Source organism: Bradysia coprophila, assembly GCF_014529535.1.
Source record: "Bradysia coprophila strain Holo2 chromosome X unlocalized genomic scaffold, BU_Bcop_v1 contig_12, whole genome shotgun sequence".
Lineage (NCBI taxonomy): Eukaryota > Metazoa > Arthropoda > Insecta > Diptera > Sciaridae > Bradysia > Bradysia coprophila.
Window position 1 is genome coordinate 5,808,256 of NW_023503293.1, and position 14,737 is coordinate 5,822,992.

The window sequence follows — 14,737 nt, forward strand, 5'->3', positions numbered from 1 at the left end:
AAGCTCAAAGATAAAATTGCCTTCGTTTCGTTCTCCGAAATGACCAAACAAGCTAATATATTACTGTACATATATATATATATATATATATATATATATATATATGTCGCTGTGTGTGTATGAATGTGTATTCACAAAGATGTTTGTTCACTTAGGCACTTCGGTGTAAATAAATGTGCAGTTATACAACATGGAAACTCGTGCTCACACTATAAAGTACCTCGTGTGTTCTCATTGGGTAAAAATCTTAGTTTTTGTTAGGTTTGTCTTGACTGAACATCAGCACCTTGATAATAGGATATATTTATATAGAAAGGTGCAAAGATAAAATAAAGGAAAATAGAATGAATTGGACTTTGGTGTGCTGGGGTGTTGAAAAAGTTTATTTTCGTCCGTGGTTAAAGTATATGTATTATATGTCTAATATCAACGTTAAAAAAATAAGAAAAACGGACGAAGATAATATTATATCGTCATGTGTGAGAGATGTGTATATCCATAGGAGACATTTTTCAAAATCGTTTTAGTTTCCAATAAAATCATCAGATTGATTCACGAGGAACGTTGATTATTGGATTACGCCAAGTAGGTCTTCCGCTATAATATTGAATCAAAATCGAGAATTGGTTTTCTCTATCTTCGAATTCAATTAAATTGTTCGAAAATTGTGCACCAACAACATTGATTATCACAAAGGATTTGTGCTGTGCAAATGTTGGTCTTAGTTGCCATTATCTTATTGCAATAGACGATTTTAATGGCTGGCATAATACAGGCACTTTGTTGGAAAGTTTAAATTTCGCATCCCGCAAACGTCGATTAAGTTAAATAAGGAAAATGTCAGTAGCTTGATCAGCATTTGTAATGCCTCTGGATTTATAATAATCGAGTTGATTTGCGTCTCGTACTGTCGGACACCTCTCAACGTCTATCGTAACCATCGCGGTGTCCAGTCGTTATTCTCGAAACTATCGAGCCGTAGCTCTCGTGGAATCGCGGCTTTCTTCATAGGGTCGCGGCTTAAGTGGAGCTTAAGGTTTCGAGAGCGGAATGCTAAGCTCTCAGGGTAAACTTCGATAAATCGTAAGAAGCAAGGGATTCATGAGATCAAAGAACTCCATGCCTAATCGTAATCGCCCACTTTAATAACAGTCTACAAGTGGCTCCCATCAATTCCTACCAAAGGGTACAATTGTATAAGACTACTTCTAATTTTCAAGAAAATTAAATTTTTCCAAAACTCGAGAAATAGGAAAAATTTGGAAAAATGTTTTCCCAGAAGAGCAACTCATTGCATGCTTATTAAATCTGTCACTTTTTTGGTTTTTAAAGTTGTACTGTGTTTTGACACAAAATCTTTTACTTCGTTGTGTTAGGTTAACAAAATCTTGCATTAGCCGCAGGTCATCAATTATTTTTGCCGTCGTTGTCGATTCGATAACAGATGACTAGTCGTTTCTAGGTGGATTCTTTCTAAATATGAGCAAAATACCAATTTAAGTCTTAGCTTTATTTTCCCATAAATTAGCAAATCTCATTTTATGGGAAAGACTTTCGCAGAAATAGCGAAAATTGCTTCGTCAATTACTTTTGTCCGAAAGACAAATGGTATGTTTTGTTCAAAATATCCGTTTATTATCCTCGTAAATAAATTCATCCGATTAGAGATTATATTCGAATAAAAAAAAGAGAATAATTTCTGATCGATAACATAATAATGTCAAGCAAATTACTACCTGATATGTCGCCAATTCTCACAGTCCAATCAAAAATGTTAATCAAATTTATTATAATTTTACATTAACCAATTTATCCAATTTCGATTTTCTTGTTATTCAACCTAAAATGTATTCTGTTTGACCACAAATCATTTCCCATCCATTGTTTGTTATCGTTACAAGCAATTTATTTAAAGGATTGTTTGTATTAGCCCAATTGTTCAATTTATCGCAACGATTCTATATTATGGGCACGAGAATGCTATACGTTACACATATATATATATATATTGTACGGTATGGTTTGATGGCGAATGTAGGGAAATCATGTATTTGGTTTTAGTTTCTATTTTGGAACGTTATGGGTTTTAGGAATTGTATGGTACGGAATGAAGCTGAAATTTATTTACGATATAAAATATTGGCGATAATTACTGTGTGCGTTATTATGTTGTGAAATTGGTTATGCATTTAATCATTGCAGCGCTACACAATTTATAATAATAAAAAAATTGTTTTGTTTTAACTTTGCTCCACTTTAAAAAAATAATTTTCAGTAAAACATTTTTTGTTTGCGCAATGAAGCACTCGTGACCAGTAAGCGCTAGAACTTATGATTGATTTTATATGCGATCGTATAGAACAATGTAAGTAAATAACTGCATAGAAACAACTGAAAGTTAATGTAATTGTGTAAAATTCCGATTAGATCTACCGTATTCAATAGTGTATGCAGCACTCTCGTTTTCAATAGACCTCGCTCAGTATTCCAATGTTCACCACAACTCATCAACTCTACTGAATTGTAGGTGCAACTTTGAAGAGAATATTACGCTGCACTCGAATTCACTCGAAAGTAGGGTCCAGCAAATTATGATATTCGCTAACGGGTTTGCGTTACCATCAGTCGTTTGTATATACATTAGCATATAGAAGAAAAAGTAGATACAGGAATGGTGGAAAGTTCAGGCAGACGGGAAACTCATATTCTCGTTCTTTACTGGAATCATGTCTTGTTAATCATGTTACCATACCGTTCAATAATGTTGTTCCTACCAAACACTAAAACAGAAAAACGACCTCTCTTGTATATGAAAGAGGAGATCAGTGAAATTTTAGACCAACATTCAAAAGTTAAATTAAACTTGACAAATTGCTGATAACTGCGACGATGATGCCGAAAAAAGCGAATCGTTTTTTTTTTCCTTTTTGGAATATACCCTGATCCCGAACTCATTTTGTTTTTCGATGGAATTCACAATTTTGTTATTCTCTATTAATCGGTTCTGTTTGCAACAAACAAATAGATGGCTTCGTAATCTCGTTAGCAATAGAGCGGAGGGGTACGCGGTATATCTTTCACCGTTTGTACTGAGATTCATTCTATTCATCTATATGCGTAGGTACAATATTTACATCTCATGTGAAATAGATTGAAATTGCATACAACAATGGAATTTCCATTGTGTGTGAGTTATCATACGCGAGACATAAATACTAGAAACACCCTGACACGAAAATAGTACGTTACGATTTGACGAGAGGTCAGTAAACATACGGTTTCTATCATATATCCATCCCTTATGGACGTTCTCGGTATGCAACGTACGTCTGTATTATAATTAATTCTAATTTTAATAATTCAAACTTCAAACAAAATTTGCTCAGACCCTTCAATCTTTAAATTTCATTTAACTTCTCGTTTCCTGTTTACAGTCGTAATAAGTGTTTCGAAAAGAGGAAGAAGAAGAAGCAGACGAAGAAAAAAAAATTACTAACAAAAATTACGAGAAAATCACTCACTGCCTTACCAAACAGATTTTCTCTCTATCATCGCCCACCATAAAATTTAAATTGCTTTTAATATCTCTCTAATAAATTCCAAGCAGCACCTGAATATCTACAATCTAAACATGAAACGACATAAATACTGTTGGTTTTTCGTATTTCGACTGGAAAAGCTTTAAATATGGGTTTAAGTAGATAAGACGCGTTTTGGTATTTAAAGTTTTGTTTGGTGAAAATTTTGTGTGTAATTTTCAAAATAAAAATAGGAAACAGAGTGCTCTGTGTATCTTGGATACGCTAGTTTTGTTCGTCATCGGAAGAAAGGTCAGATGTATTTGTCTTGCGTAAAATTGTATTTATGGTGGTACATTTTACCTGAGTACTTGTCACTTAGTTTGGCGGATATTTTGCCTATCGTTCCACTCTAAATTACTAGAAAGAAAATTTATCAAAGTTGGGGACTGTGATGAAAATATTCATGACGAGAGCGTACCGGTTGGGTTGTGTGTTAATCTATCCATGTGGCATGAATGACGTCTGCGATTAAAACAGAAAGACAGGATGGAGAAGTGGGAAGAAGGGAGTTTTAAATTTTTTTTTATTTTCAAACAAATGTATTTCGATAAGCGGACGAGTAATGCGGGCTTACAAAGCAGACAACATTTATGAACACTCCTATTTGTAATTGAAAAACAAGCTTTTGGAGTATTAGAAACTGTGCAATAGCTTAATTACCACACTAAGCATTCGCAAACGACCGTTTTAATCGAAGATAATTTAATCAGATCATTCATTTAGGTCATTCAGTTTGTGTCCATCCAGCCAGAATCGTTTAAAAAAGAAAAGAAGAGAGAAAAAAAATCAAACAAAAAAGTGAACATTAAACATATTTGCATAATGTCTATCCATTCATGTGGAAATAGATTTTAATCTGTATATATAGTAACTCATATGGTGCATGCTAAAAGTTATCGAGATAATAAAATGGTGAAATCTTGAACTTTGTCCAAAACGGGGTTAGATAGTATTTCAGATTTATGGCAGTTTAATGAAGATAAAATATCGATTTTGGCGACAATCGGATTTAAAAAAAAAAATTAAGTTAAATAAAATGGCAAATGCAAAAATTTCTATTCTTCGACATAGCATTTTTCAAATTCTATTGTTGTTACTATATCCAACGAAATGTGGTGATATGGGGAGATATGATTGTGTATCAAGAATTTTGTTTTGAGAAATCGATTTCTGAAACAAATTTGTGAAAATAATCAGAACCTATTTTTACGAATTAATTCGTAAAAATTCGCCGAAATTCACAAAAAAAATCGCTGTTTTTTCTGCCTAGAAAGTGTTGCTAGAGCTAAAAAACGATGAAGGAACTCATTTTGACAACAAAGATGTCATCCGAAGCACTAATTCACAGTGAATCACGATATTTTTTGTATTGGCGAGCTACGAAAAAATCTTTATAACAGAAATGTTATTCTCGTCATATGATTGAGTGTGTGGAATCTTTGGCAATTTTACAAAAAATTGCAAATTAACAAAAAATTTGAAGATTTCCAAAAATTTACAAATTTGCAAATTCTCCAGAAAATTCGTAAATATAGACCCTGTTTCGCACGCTTACACCTTATAAACAAACATCCTGAGAATCTTTTTTAATTTCATTGAAAGTATCAGAAAATCCTCAAAAAAATCCTTACAAATCCTTTGTCATTACATATATCAGCCACTCGGAGCACTTATAGGCCTATAACCCGTAGCAGATTGTTACACTATAATTTCATAAGAAAATCATTTGTTATCTGACTTTTATTTTTGAACCCTGAAAGTGCCGTAACGAGGGTAGTATAGGAACCAACACACGTCGTTACGTCATCCGAATTGATGTCAAAGTATCCTCTGATCATCCAAAACTTTATTCATGATAATGCAAAGACTCGACGTTTACACTCATACAACAAAATATTACAAACCCAAAAATTCACTGCACTTCTAGGAATTTTCATCGGTTAACTTTCTATTAATCTTTCATAAACGGCAATCGGATCGCCGCATGACGATTAAATCTGTTCCTACATTTTGTAATATAACAGAACATGAGCTCATCGCTTATGGCAGTTATGCTTGGTGCTTCATTCCATATTCACTGTCGACGTCGACAGACGCATCATTACATATTCCATCAAACTATCCCGTAATTACGTTATCACAAACATTAAAATTTGAATTGGTCAGCTCTATCCCAGAACGAGCAAATTGTATTTATTAAACGAAAAATTAACTTCGACAGCTCCTTACATTTGCTCGACTGTGGCTGTGTGTGGCCTTTAAGTCACAAAGTTTGTAGCTTCAACTTTGCCGCTTCATAATTCCCATTTCTCTGATGTATCTTTATAAATTAAACATAAATATAAAGCAACTGTGTTACAAACTTTGGTGCTGCTAGAGCAATCTAACTGCACATATGTATAATCGCATGTAAACTTTTATCCAAATCTATAACATTTGCACAACAAATAACGAGTACACACACACACAATGCAGTTAACATGTTCGCATCCCAGAAACAAAACAAAATAATCTAATCCTCGTACTTTAATATTATAACAATGTCCAACAACAATACTTAACAGTCCCCAAGGACATCCACTATATCCTAATTTTAACTATATATACTGTAATGTTTATCATCAGCACCACCACCACGAAAATAAATGTATTGTATGAGCAAGACTGTAAGCAATTTTACCAGATAATTTACTATCAGCCATTAAAACCCAAGTTGTACTTTATGTTTGCTTTTATCTATCTTTATTCGAGATGACGTCAACAGCACAAAAGAATTATTCCGAATGGAGCACCATATAAAATATGGTATAGATACAGATAGAATTGCCAAATTAATTCCTCTGAAAGACAGTACGACAAAAAAAAGTAAAATAAAATAAAATAAAAACAAGAACATTACACCTGGAAATTTGATATTCTCTAGAGACAGAATGTGTAACGAATGAATGATACACACACCGTAACTCTGTCAGACGGTATAATACAGCCGAGAGAATAAGTTCTTCAATTACAATCAGATGAGATGCGGTGTCGTGCTGTCGTACCAGTCTCGTATTTATATATGATTATACCGAAATGGTATTCTATTATTTATGCCTATAGTCGCGCATTCCATTAGATAGAATGGCGTTAATTCACTTCATTTGCTTAATAAAATGTGGAAATGATTAAGCTGGAATTGATTGCTAGTTGATGAATCATACAAAACACATGAACGTAGCTATTAACTTAGTGTAGCGCTGTACACGCTACTAAATCGATCAAAAAACGAAAATAAAGCTGCACCCCGTTTACTGATTGTTTAAAAATAAAAGAAAACTGCTCTACCTCTCCGTTCGTTGTAGCGTAAACGGTGAGTATACGGAGTGACGTGCGGATTAAAATTAAGAAAATTGGAGTCTGGTCTTCCAGTTGTCGACCAAAGAAGTAGCATCATATTTACGTTTCATTATTTGGCATACATAAACCCACAGAAACCTCTGATAGATGCCTTCTTGTTTTATACAAGAAGTATTCTCTTATTTCTTGTAGAGAGAAACTACTATATTTCCTTCTATTGATCGCTATTAGCAAATGTAGCACCTTTCCCGTATTTGCTCGTGTAACTTCCCCTCGGGCTGAAATGATCACGTTTAAATTTCCACTAATTTGACTATCGACTCAAGGATTGCTAAACAATGTGAAAATGTAACTGTGTTTCATCCTTTCATTGTTTTGATGCTATCTATTCCGTCGGACAGTAAAAACGACTTCCACCCGCCGAAAATAACCGATGTCATTTATAAGCACAAACAACATTCGACATCGATTTCCTTTACAATTCTTAAAAGATTTCTATGTGCCGAATAAGCACCAGCTGATCTGCTGACACACATTTCTTGTATCATAAACAATCAAAACACATTCTTAACACTTACTTCAATCATACGTGTTATGCGCACCCATAGATGACGTTAACGTAGAAATGTACTGTGTGTAGGTTGTCTTTGAATTGTTTACAATTAAAGTGTTTTTTTTTGTACACCAGCTGGTTATATTCAGCTGGTGCTTATTTGGCACATAGAAATCTTTTAAGAATTCTATTCTTTTTTTGCTAAAACTTTCGTCAAATTATTAACTGTAATTACTCATAGGAAAATATGTCCGAGATTGACCTATAACCAAAATTTAAGGAATATCTAAAGAAACGTTTAGGAGTTACGAAATCGTCCTTTTTCATAGGAAAACTAACATAGGTAGCCAATTTGAGTTATCTGAGTTGTCCAATTTTCATACAAAGCCCAAGATTTTGAAATTCAATATCTCGGCCAAATCTTAACCTACTTTAACGTGTGATAGCTCGTTGAACTCGTGTGTATGCCTATATTCCTAATATCTAGTATCAAATATCTCTTGGGATAACTAAGAGGGGAAGTCAAAAAGTTGCTGTAAAAATGTTCCTTAGTTCCGAATTTTCTTTTTTTAAATTTTGTACTAGAGGTGTAGAGGGCTTGATTTTTAGCTAGAGTAATGATGTAGTGTGACTCCTGTTAAAGTCGAGGAAAAATTGGAATTAGGTCCTTTTTGCGATGCTAGTGTAAGTGAGCTGTATCGAGTTTTGTGGCCATGACGTTCCATTGGCAAACGACAAAAATCAATCGGATCAAGGATTAGAAATTAAATTAGTCAACAGTATACATGATTCTACAAACAAAAGAAAAGGTGGTGTTTTGACAGCGTCGAAAGAGAATTGTTTTGTTAGAGAGAGTATTGATAAAAACAGCGATAAGGAACCATTGTACGTCACGAACGACGCATGAAAAGATTGCTGTGAATTGGCCACGGGCTGTTGTATTGGTGATGTGAGTGCAAAAGTGATCATTCTTGAGTAATATGAAACAGAAAAATCCACTAACGACATTATACTTGCTATTTAAATAGAATAAATGGAAGTTGTTTGAGAACTTAAATATGTTTATCCATGTATGCTGTTGATAATGTAAATGTTGAATAATAATTTTAATAATAAATCTCGACGAAAGTCACAAAGATAAACCAAAGTTCTTAGAGTAGTTCCATTTCAATTCTTTTCTTTTTTTTTGTTTAAAGAAAAAACCGTTGTGCATATCTTCCATTTATATTGATATATATATATATAATATATGTATGTATATTATCGACGACACAGTGTCTTATATTTTATTCAAACAAAATGGAATATATCGAAAATGCATTACCTCATAATTTATGAAATCCGCAGATCAATCGACATGCATGTTCTATCTTACTTTACCCTCTCTCAATCAGTTTAAGTTTTACGAGTTCTCTGCAGCACTTGCATTTTATCATAATAAAAAATTTCTTATAAAGTAAACCAAAATTTTCATGACATAAAGCTTTTCTATTCGGATGTCTTATCTGTTCTAATGTACGAGTTTAGTTTTATGTATGTACCATGGAAGAAGACGAAGACTCCACACAAAAAAATGAGAAGTAAAAGAAGAAGCAGGTAATGTAATGTTTGCATATGTTTGCAGAATGCAGTGAAAAGTTCTGGAATAGAGACGAGTAAAGTAGGTTAATATTGTATCTTCCAATTTAAGTTAGTATGTATTTTGTATGTTCAAAGCTGGAGGTTGTGTATTTTGTATCTAACCATACGCTAACTTTTGATATACTATGTATATACATTTAGCTATATACCACAGCGAGAATATCATACCATATCGACTGTGTATAGCGTATCTTTTCCCAACTTTCTACAAATACACTAGTTACACATATACTTAATTGTATTATTCTATAATGTATTATTATACACTTTCAGCTATATACGGTTTTAATACTTTAGAACTTCACATCGTGAATAAAGGTTTTAGTAAAAGTAAATTCCTTAACAGCAGTATTAGCATATGTAATTTGATATTAAACCCTTTATTGGACCAGACAGACAATATTTTGGTTAATAAATGAACTTCTTGGGGCCATAAAGAGTAAATGAATGTGACGGGTGTAGCTTTCTCCAGTCATTTCCATTAGGCCAGTTCAATTATAAAAGCTCGTCTAAATGCTACTCTGCTATTAATAATAATAATAATCTATCGGTTTGAATGAAATTAACATCTGTTTTGTTTCGCTTTTTTATTTATGGCGGAAGGGATACGTTGCCTGGTGAGGTGATTACAATCAGTGTATGTTTTCAGAGAAATAGTTGGTTTTTGATGGTTCATGACAGAGAGGCCATCCACTTTGTGTAGATGGGTTAATTGCGCGTTAAATAGGCAAGACGGAAGGGTGGATTAACTTGGTGTGATCATTTTATAGAAAGAAATTTATTTAAAATATTGCGAAACACTAGATCACAAAGCTGTCACATCTATGGGACCATTTTTTTCAAATTTAGTGTTTTCTGGAATCATATTCCTGAGCAAACACGGAGTGTGGGAGAAGTGGAAATAAAACAAAATCTAGAAAAGGGATGCTCCTCAAGGGACTGAATCAATTCGATGATTTGCCGGAGGATATTCAGTTCGATAAAAGAGAATGTGAAGGAGAGTATCTAATGTGAGAAATGGTGTTGAAGGACGCTGATTTGTAGGTGGGAGAATAATGGTTTTTAGTGTAGTAATGACGTGCAATGAGAATCGAAAAACTATTTTTAAACTGAATAGTTAGATGTAAGTTTTTCTTTTGTAAACCAATGGCTTAATTAATGGAATTATTATGTACTGACCGAATCCTCCGTTCAACCACCATTTACATGACGCAAACGAAGTGTTTTCATTGAAATAACCAATGAACTTAACATGCTTCAATAGATGAATCCGCCATTGTGCTAAATAGAAACAACAACGGCGACAACATAGTTACAGCCCGGTCTACCCACACATTTTCATTATAATCGACCGTCGAACGATAAAACAAAAGTGCTGAGGTCGTTTTCACTGTTCATCAGTATAGCCAACGCGTCATGCTATAATGCAATATGTTATTATAAGTAAAAGCCTGGTACCCATGGTCTTACCTAGAGGTAGCGGATCGTCTCTCACACATAGAATTTCGCGTATTATACATAGTTGGGACTGATTTTCATTTTGATTTAGTGAAGAAGTCGTCACAGACCGAATGATATTCACTAACGAAGGAGACATATTCACATACTTTATTCGGCTACCACTTAAGAAACATCGGTGCTTTGCTGAAAAGCATACATTAGGGCGATTTTTAAGTACTGGATTTTAGTTTACTTTTGATGGTATCTTTCCATCAGAACCCTTTTTGAAAAATGTACGACCGCAATTCCGACCACGAATGTGGTAGCTTTCAACAGAAAATACATTTGCTTGTAGCAGTTTGACCGGCTCTGAGAAACGTCAGCAGTTTATGAAAATTTCGTTAAACTGCTCTCTTTCCTCAGAGCTGGTCAAACGCCTACAACCAAATGTATTTTCTGTTGAAAGCTAACACATTCGTGGTCGGAATTGCGGTCGTACAATTTTGAAAAAGGATTCTGATGGAAAGATATCATCAAAAATGAAATGTGAGGCACACAAATGTAGGCTACAATTTTAGCTAAGTACCGGTGCCTCTTAAGTCACACATTTTGTCATGAATGTACTGTGAATGTGTGACCGAATGTATCGAAATATGAAATAATATTCTGCGTTCAATTGCTGTGGCAATGAATCGTTCCCCTTCTGACAACAGAAATTTCATTGAGCGCTAGCTAAGAAGATCAGCTGAGATAGGAAAGTGGGATTTTTTACGTGTGCATAACAGTAAGTTAAGAATAGTGGAGAATTTTTTTAGGACTAGTCGCGTCGTTAGGGCGTCGTGTCCTAAAAAATTAGCGCACTATGCTATTCTGATGGAAAATGGATTTATTCAAGTAACATTACTGCAACACAATCACCATTGTATCACTTTTCCATCATTTCTCCCATTTCTACTATTAAACGTTAAATTCTAAATCAATTTACGCATAAACACCGCTCATCGATTCAATTGAAATTAGGAAATCATTTGTTACACTTATAGTCAAATTAAATAACGAAATGTTGATGATATGACACACCGATAAATTGTGATTTCTTTCTTTCTTCTATTCAATAAGTATAGCCCGACCACAAAATCCAATATAAACAAAACCGACTTTAAAAATACTTAACACCTCAGCAAAATACTTAAAATAATCCTAACCAAAGCCTACTATTACCCTTTTCTCGGAAATCCTTGCATGTTTGTTGTTGTTGTTGCTGTTTTTTTTTATTATTATTGTTGTTGTGTTGCCCCTAAAAAGAACATCACATTACAAAAGATTAACGAGGGAAATCCTGAGGAAAAATCTCTTTGGTTTTTGGATTGAGAAAAGTTGTGTATCATTTATTTTCGTACACAACCGATTGCTGGTGTGTCTGTGTGTGCCCTGTTTTCCGTATAATAATATTGTGTCATTCATAATATCGTTTCTGGATTTCAGTTAATGGTCAGTTCGGCTGTGACTTATGAATTTATTCATTTAAATTTCGTAGTACAGTCTTTCTAGTTATTAGGAATCATTCGAAATTTCCGTCTAATAAATTATGTACAAACGGTAATTTCCGTTATCGTCCCGCCTCATTTTCGATTGATTTATATTCTATTGATTGGGCATTTCTTCAATATATATCTAGGTAATCAATGCAAGAATCCAGACAAAGAAACCCTCATCAATTCATTCCTCTTATTAATTAAGATAAATAAGAAAAAGATTTTACTTTCTCTTTGAGTTAGATAGGCGCCACAGCATACGTATATACAATATACCTCTATTATAACATGTGTACCGTACATGGCATAATGGAAGCCAAACAATATTCTATATATATATGGATAGTACATACACAGCCTGTGTATCACTAAGTGCGTAACTTCATCATACAACCCGTTGGAACGTTCAAAGAGACTGTATTTATAGCATAATAGAATTTCGCCAGAAAAATAAGCAACACCGAAACAAAAATCAAAGCATTATACCAATAAAGTAATTAATTAAATAATTTATGTCGTGAAGACTAACTAATAATAGAACAAGGAAATGGTCTTTCGTTTCTTTATTTATGTTTACAAGTCAAAGAGGTGTACTAAAAACACCGGTTAATCAACTATTCCCATTTTTCCGTACGTACTGATTATGGATAGATAGATAAAATCGATTGGTAGTATATTTACCATTATAACATGCATGCTTCTTTATGATGTGACGAAGACAAAAAAGAATCCGTTAATGGCATGAACGGCTTTTCGAACGGTATAAAATTGTGTGCTTTCGTATCGTAAATTTCGTCATTATTTTGAGATTAAGCAATCTGCGTGAATCTTTTGCGTAATTCAAAATGTTTGACTTTATAAGTGGAAACGGAAAAACCATTTTTTGCGTAATTGAATTACCTACTTGAAAAAATGCCTGCAGCAATCCACGATGACAGGAATCTACCCACGGATTTTGTTACAGTGTTTTCCACTTAGTCTTAATCTTAGAGCACTTAACTGGACGAAAAGTGTAAGGTAAAAATTTTAGGTCTGTGCAGGATTACTAGGGATGACTAGGGATCAAATAACGTGTTTTAAACCCACGGGGATTTCTTTCTCTGTAACAACGCAATGACTCAATGTGATATTCTCGACTATTATGCTATAGGTCACAGGGTGAAATTTCTTGAGGGACATGGAAAATTTTCTTCAGAACATTCAAACATTTCTCATTTTAGATAATTCCAAATTTCCTAACTACTCGTAGTAAATGTTGACACAACTAATGAAAGTAATTCCTGAGTACAACCAATCTAAAAGTTCTAAATAAAGAAATTCGTAAAAATATGTCCTATGGATAAGGATGGTTGCATTAGATCCAAGTCATGGTACTGCGATCATTACTGCTTTGCTTCGTATTCCTTGGCCTTTCACAATTCAGAATTCAGGAGATTTTCCCAGCTAGTATGACGTGGTTAGTGCGATTTTCACGTGAATAGAGTTTGGAGCTCATAACCGAATATGATGATAGTGCAACAGATATTTAATACAAAAAAATCACATAGCGTGATGATGTGGCGAGTTTCGCTACATATAAAATTAACAAAGGTGGTGTGTTCTCGCGTATCTAATAAGATGCGTGACCTCCTCAAGGTTACGGTTTTGGTGTCGGTTTTGGTTGAACAATGTACATTATGTACATCAGTACAACATACTCGATGGAGACTTTATACTGTTTGAAAGAGGACAATCCATAAGGATATGTACACCAGAGTCGGACGACAGACCACAATATCATTACCTGATCAATGGACTATTCCATAGCACTGCTCCTAGCAATAACAGTAGTAAGAAAACAGTCCAGGACTGTTCTTTTAACAGTGTTCTGTTGATGGTTATTACGTCGTTAGTTGTATAAGCTTTTCGAAAATTTTAGCCACCACCAAACAACAAACTAATTTAAGTTAAATTAAATGTTTTTTTATAAAAAAAAAACTCTATTTTCAACTTCTGTGCAATTCAATCCGTCTATAAAAAACGTTTTAAATATATTCCAACCATACACACTCAGAATATTATCTAGAAGCGAGATGAACTATCTTAAATTGGTAATTAAAGTTGGTACGATACGCCCGTTTTTTGTGTGTGTGAATATTGGGTATTTGGCATCATCGTAACTTTTTCGTGGATAAATTCAAAAGTTTTTGTGAAATGGATGGATTGTGATTGTCTTTTATTTCTTTTGTTTATTTTGCGATGAGGTTGTACAAACTTGCTAGAAACAATTTCGAATATTTTAACTTGATTATTAAATGAGTGTAAATGTTGTAGTAATTGCGCGGAGAAACGTAGTTTTTCAATTTATTGCTTCTTTTAATACCGCAGAAGTAGAATACGATTTCGGGCGATACATATTACGAATGCTTGTTGACTTTTTGTCGAATGGTTTTTATGATTTTTTTTTCTCTCAAAACTTTTGATTGGACTGAAGCATTATTTCCTCGTAGAAGTTTACGGAAAGAAGCTTATATAGCTTACAGCGACTTTCTTGCTCGATGTTAATTTTACTAAGTTCTGTGTAAGCTAACTGTGTTGCAAATTCAAAATTACCTTAGAGCGTTTCGATGTTGGTTGGTAAGATAAAGTCAGACAAACAATTTCTTCGT